Source organism: Eurosta solidaginis, chromosome 2 (genome assembly GCF_040869045.1).
Source record: "Eurosta solidaginis isolate ZX-2024a chromosome 2, ASM4086904v1, whole genome shotgun sequence".
NCBI classification, from domain to species: domain Eukaryota; kingdom Metazoa; phylum Arthropoda; class Insecta; order Diptera; family Tephritidae; genus Eurosta; species Eurosta solidaginis.
The window spans coordinates 97,340,886-97,347,306 of NC_090320.1; the positions used below are offsets into that span (position 1 = coordinate 97,340,886).

Below are 6,421 nucleotides of genomic sequence, written 5' to 3' on the forward strand. Positions count from 1 at the left end.
TTGGGCATAAGATGGAATGCGCACTCCGATCTCTTTTATTTTAAAGCAGGACCATTGGATGATCCAGAAAAATTAACTAAGCGAGAAATATTGTTAACCATCGCCAAGCTTTTCTACCCATTAGGGTGGCTCGCCCCAATGGTCATAGTGGCAGAAATATTAATTCAGAATATTTGGTTAGAAGGCACCGGATGGGACGAGCCTGTCTCTCCAAATATATTAGAACGGTGGAAAAACTTCACCCAACACTATGGTGAAATCGATAACATACGGATACCGCGGTGGATAAATTTTTCACCGGAAGACGACATAGAAATCCACGGCTTCTGTGACGCTTCCGAGAAAGCCTATGCTGCAGCGGTATACAAGCGCGTAAAAAGAGACAATCAGTTTTTCATCCATTTACTACTAGCAAAAACCAGAGTAGCCCCAGTGAAAACCATCTCGCTACCACGTTTAAAACTCTGCGGCGCCGTCTTGCTCGCAGAAATCATGGAATCAATATTCCGAAACATTCATTTGGGACCAGCAAAAGTTCACCTCTGAACGGATTCAACCATCGTACTCGCAAGCCGCCCTGTACTTGGCCAACCTTCGTCGCACATCGAATCACCAAGATCTTCGACATGGTCGGTAACAAGGACTGGCTTGACGTGGACTCGGAATCTAATACAGCGGATTTAGGGAGCAGAGAACTACTGGCGTCAGATTTGGTCAACAATTCGTTTTGGTGGCAGGGTCCTTCTATACTACAAGAAGACAATTATCACTGGCCAGCACAAGACACTGATTACAACACGTCCGTTGAGGAAAAAGGGCACAATCGTATGCCACGACAAGGGTAGATCATATAGATATTCTTGACCGATTTTCAGATTTGCCACGAGCTTTGAAAGTCCTATCTTATGTTAGGAGATTCTATAAAAGAACGCATCCTAAAACTAAAGCCGTGTTCCAAGAAAAGTCGTGCATAATCTCCGCCGATGAGATTAAGGCAACGACTCAAGCATTAATAAGAGTCTGCCAGAAACAGTTCTACGGTACAGAATATTTAAAATTAAAAAATAGGGAACCTATTGATAGGAAGATTGAAATCCTGCCACTCAACCCATACAACGACAAAGACGATATAATTAGAACAGGGGGACGTCTAGGGGCTTCAAAAGACATGTCATACAACGAGCGTCATCCGATCATCTTGCCTTACAATTGCAGGCTGTCTCGGCTTGCAGTCTTGATGATTCATCATGATTCCCTTCACGGCGAGAACCAGCTCATGCTCCCCCTTATTCGAACCCAGTATTGGATTCCGAATATCAAGACAATGATCAGAGCCATCATCCACAATTGCAAAACCTGCATTATTCACAGGAAGCAGGCGCAACTTATGGGTACCCTTCCCTGCGAACGTACTACTTTTACCCGCGCGTTCACCAATACCGGGGTAGATTTCGCGGGGCCTTTCGACATCAAAAGCTACCGCGGTAGGGGATGTCGACTGTCCAAAGGCTACGTATACCTATTTGTCTATTTCTCCACTAAGGCCATCCACCTAGAAGCCACTAGTGACCTGAGCACCCCATGCTTTCTCGCAGCCTTTTCGCGTTTTATCGCGAGAAGAGGATGTTCGGAAAACATCTACTCCGACAATGGTACGAACTTTGTTGGAGCTTCCAGATCTCTACGATCGGAATTCAAGGCCTTCCTGGCAGAAAGCCGAGACAAAACAGTATCCAAGTATAGCCATCAAGCATTAACTTGGCATTTTATTCCCGCCGGCGCTCCACATATGGGTGGCCTGTGGGAAGCGGGAGTGAAGAGCTTCAAAAGCCACTTCAAAAAGGTCACTTCTCTCCATAAAAATACCATGGAGAGTTCCAAACCCTTTTGTGCCGGATCGAGGCATGTCTAAATTCACGGCCTCTCAGCCCGGAGTCCAATGACCCAACGGACCTGGAGCCACTAACCCCAGGACATTTCCTTACGGGCAGCCAACTTCTAGCGCCGCCAGAACCGGATGCGAACGAAAGCCCTGCCTCCATGCTAAATAGATGGCAGAAGCCCAAGGCCCTCCATCAGACCTTCTGCCAGCGATGGAAAACCGAATATTTATCCGAACTTCAAAAGCGTGTGAAGTGGAAACACCCCAAACAAAATATACAAGTGCAACGAACGGAGGTTAGGTAGAGTCGTCAGCGTACACCCCGGCGAAGATAACCGAGTACGTGTGTCGACCTTATAACCGAGAAGGGTCAAGTCAGACGACCTTTGGTCAAACTGATCCTTCTTCCTACGGAGATAGATTGTGAAAGGACCACGAGCTCCTCTTAACAATCCTTCCGTTCCTCTACATCCCTCCTTTCAGAAAAATCAACCCCAGCTCTCGTTCACCCGGAACGAGGCCAACCAACAACCCTAATGCAGATCCGCATCTGCCATTAAATTTTCAAAAAAAATCAAACCCAAAATTCACTCGCTCACCCCTAGCAAGGACACCAGCACCCTAATGCAGACCCACGGTCTGCCACAGAACTCTTTATAAATGATAACCTTTATTTTCGTAATATTATATCGAATACATAATATATATGTAAATCTACTCACTAAGATTGCAATTTATGCATACACTAACTGGAGAATGGCCGCAATTTTAATTGGTTGGTGGAGAATTCAAAAAAAAAAAAAAAATGGTTTAAAGCAGCCGTTTTCTCTTATGAAATCATTTGAAATTTGTCAAGCTATGTATACCGGAAGAGTAATCCAATTGTGTTCATAGGTATAGAAATTCGATATTGCTGAGGGGCCATTAGCTCTTAAATGGTGAATCGGATTAAGAAACCATGGTAAATAGGGTATATTCACATTTCCGATTTTATCAAATCGATAAAACAAAATAAATATTTGAAAATTTTCAAAAACTTTCACTTTAAAAATGTACGGCATGTATGGTATATCTCCTAACTAAATACCTACACTCCATAAACAATCCCAAGTTGAGTTGAATACCTTGATGCGTTGATTATGTGAATCAGCTACAATTATTGTTCCCGCATCGTCGGAGCAAATACCAGAAAGACGATTGAATTGTAAAATGTCTACGCCCTGTGAACGTTTAGTTGATACGATCTATGGAATAAGAAAATGATATGTACGGGTCTGTTCTTTTTTATGAGAGCATCACGTTCTTGGGGAAATTATAAGCGGCGGCGTTAGCGTCGCACATTCGTTGAATGAAATGTTGACCTTATTGATTATCACTCGAAAATCAAACAACAACAAAAATTCATTGCGCTATTGCAACTTAGTATCAGCTTGAATATAAGCAATATTTCATCATTTAAGTAGCACTTTATCAATACTCCTACTTTTAATTGGCGGCTCAAAAATAAGCTACATTAATAACAAAAATCAATACTCACCCAATTACCTTTCTGCTCCCAACTTCCACAAGATGCAAACAATGATTTGCACAATCCGTCACAATAATCCTCCCCTTGGGCGTATAGCATATACCACGTGGGATAATTTCACAACCTGTTGCGTTATAAGTGCCCAGAGGAATTTGCCTTATAAAGCGACCGTTGTGTTCAAATTGTTGTATACGATAGTTTGAACTATCCGCAACAGCTATTTGAAAATTTGTATTTACAGCAACATCAAAAGGAAATTTCAATTCACCCGCCTCTGTACCCAAACCTCCAAAAGTTAACAAAAACTTTCCGGTCGATGAAAGCACTTGTACGCGATGATTATTCTTATCAGCAACAATAAGACGACCACTTTTTATCTACGCATATGCCCATAGGTGCATCAAATTCACCATCAGCAGTTCCCTTCCCACCAAATCTGTGTAAGAAACGTCCATCAGCAGCAAAGGCCTGCCCATTGTTATTGCGTCGATCTGTCACAAATATATGTCCCGATTTATTTAGGCATACACCCCAGGGGATATTAACTTGACAATCGTTTATGCCTTTAGTGGCAAACGCCAATGACGGCACATCGCAAAGAAAAGTTTTCACCTTATCCATCCAACCTGGTACAGCTTGGCCAATACCATCAACAATGGCACGTACTTCTATAGACGATTTTTTTTAAATTACTTGGTATTATTGCAACATCGAAACTTAATTCATTTGCAATGGGCTTTCCAGCCCCAGTAGCACACACTTTCAAAGATCTTTTCAAATGGACCTTTTCATTTGGTAACCGGACTGTGAAAGGTGATTTCCCTTACTGTACAGATTTGCACCAACTGATCTATCCTCGTATTGATCTTATTCAAAGTATAAGAAATCGTTGCCCTCTTGTCAAAAGCATGTATGTACATTTTCACGAACCGAGCAGATGTGACCGAACAAAAGCTCAAGTTCTAACGGAGCTGACTGCGGTGGGTCCTCATTTTACACTTTTTTCAATATTGCAAGTATCATTTTATGCGCCTCCAGCTGTTTCTCATCAACAAATTTCTTACCACATTGTTCACAAAATATTTGTGACGCTTTGTAGTGTTTCTTCAACTTATGCGTACCTAACAGAGAAGCAGTGCGATAGCGTTCCATACACAAATTACATTGAAATGGCAATGTTGCATCATCTGCCTTCTTATGAACTTTACGTGTATGTGTATCCATTTGATTGACTGTATAAAAATGTTTATCGCATTCATCGCAGGGTATATGACGCTCCTGTGTATGCCTCAATTCCTGGCTTAGCAATGCGGCTCGACGCGTAAAGGATTTGTCACAAAATTTACAAATGAATTCTTCAGGATTATGCTTATGTGTCTTCCTATGGCGTGCCAATGTTGTTATTTCACGAAATTGTCGACCACAAATTTCACATTGATGCGGCTTAGAGCCGGTGTGTATATTAAGATGAGTATCCAATTGTAGACGACGGCGAAAGGTTTTACCACAATATGTGCACATATTTGGTGTATGGCATGCCCTGTAAAGGCGCCAAGTGCTGTGCTGTTATCACCTTTAGCCTTTTTGTTATTGGTTTCGGAGACGTCACTGTTGCTGCCCTTTTCACGCTTCTCACAGAATTCTATTAAATAGAAGGCAATGCCAGATAAGGCGATAAATATACCGGCAAAATAAAATGCGTTATCTCATCTCAATGTAATTTCGAAAATTGAACCAGCAATTGGTGGTCCTGCAATCATGCCAACGACTTGCACTAACAGCACTAAGCCGTAGGAACATGTATAATCATCTAAATACACAATACTGTCTAAAATGCTGGGTGTAAATGAGAATGAGCTAGCGAATGTGAATCCAAATATGATGCACATTAATAAGAGACATATATAGCTGGATACAAGAATGGGCATTAATAGCACCGATATGCCGCACACCACCATACATGCCGAATAGCAACGTTTCATCCAGGAACGATCACCCACATAACACAGACAGATCATACCAATTGCTGAAATTAATTGTGCACCTTCAGCTGTTTCATAGCCCTGCATTTTCATATATTCGGGTAGATAAAGATATGAACAAAAAGAATTCGAGTGCTATCGCGCATTACCAGCACTTTGTCTAGAGCACAAGCTGAATAGCTGTGTACTACGACGCTTTCTGCCGGCAGATGGCGTATCAAGTGAGGAATGCAAGCGAGTAAAGTCTGTGCACCCAAAAGGCTGCGAAAAACCATGACAAACTTAATGGCAGCAGACTTTAGAACCGGCAGCTCATTTATATTTGGACGCTCTAATTCGGGTATAATATGCTGTGCACAAAACCGTGGCAATGGAACTAATTCCGAGGCATGTGTTATGCCATGTTTTTGGGTGCCACCGCGCGAAGCTAGTGATGTAATGTCGGGTCAATTTCTTGCTTGTCGATGAGATGCAACAACAGCACAGCATAGTTGCGCTGTACTTCAAAATGTTCTAATAATTTTTCCACTGTTATCAAGCAGAAATTAATAGTATTCACTATTTTGCGTTCTATAATAATCAATGCGTTCTTGTTTACACGTTCAAAATGTTCGCCCATATACCAAAACCTGCAAAGAAAAAAAAATTCATTAATAAATTTATAAATGGACATCGCAAAAGTGTGGCAACTGACAGCGCGGCCGACGCCGCAGTTGGAGCACCCCTTCTGCGATGCCGGCATCTCTAACCTAAAACGAAATTCAACCATACCAATCTGCTCCATGCCCATTCTCCACCTGAAAAATAAAATACAATTAATTACTAATTGAAAGAAAAAAAAAATACAAGAAATGTGATTTATAATAATAGATAAAAGCAAATATTAGAATTTACTTACCCTGTTTAGCCATTGATCACAGAGGAATTTACATTCTATACACGGGTGTGTATGAATGTGCACAATTTTTTTGTCTTTGCTGCTCGTAAATATCTACCAGTGCACGGACTTTTTTAAAAGTCAAAATGTTG

At 41.6% G+C, this 6,421-nt stretch overlaps 1 pseudogene; it reads right to left on the reverse strand.

Moving 5' to 3' along the window:
• Positions 1-2,961: 2,961 nt before the first annotated feature.
• Positions 2,962-4,931, reverse strand: LOC137241577 (protein wech-like; annotated as a pseudogene).
• Positions 4,932-6,421: the final 1,490 nt, after the last annotated feature.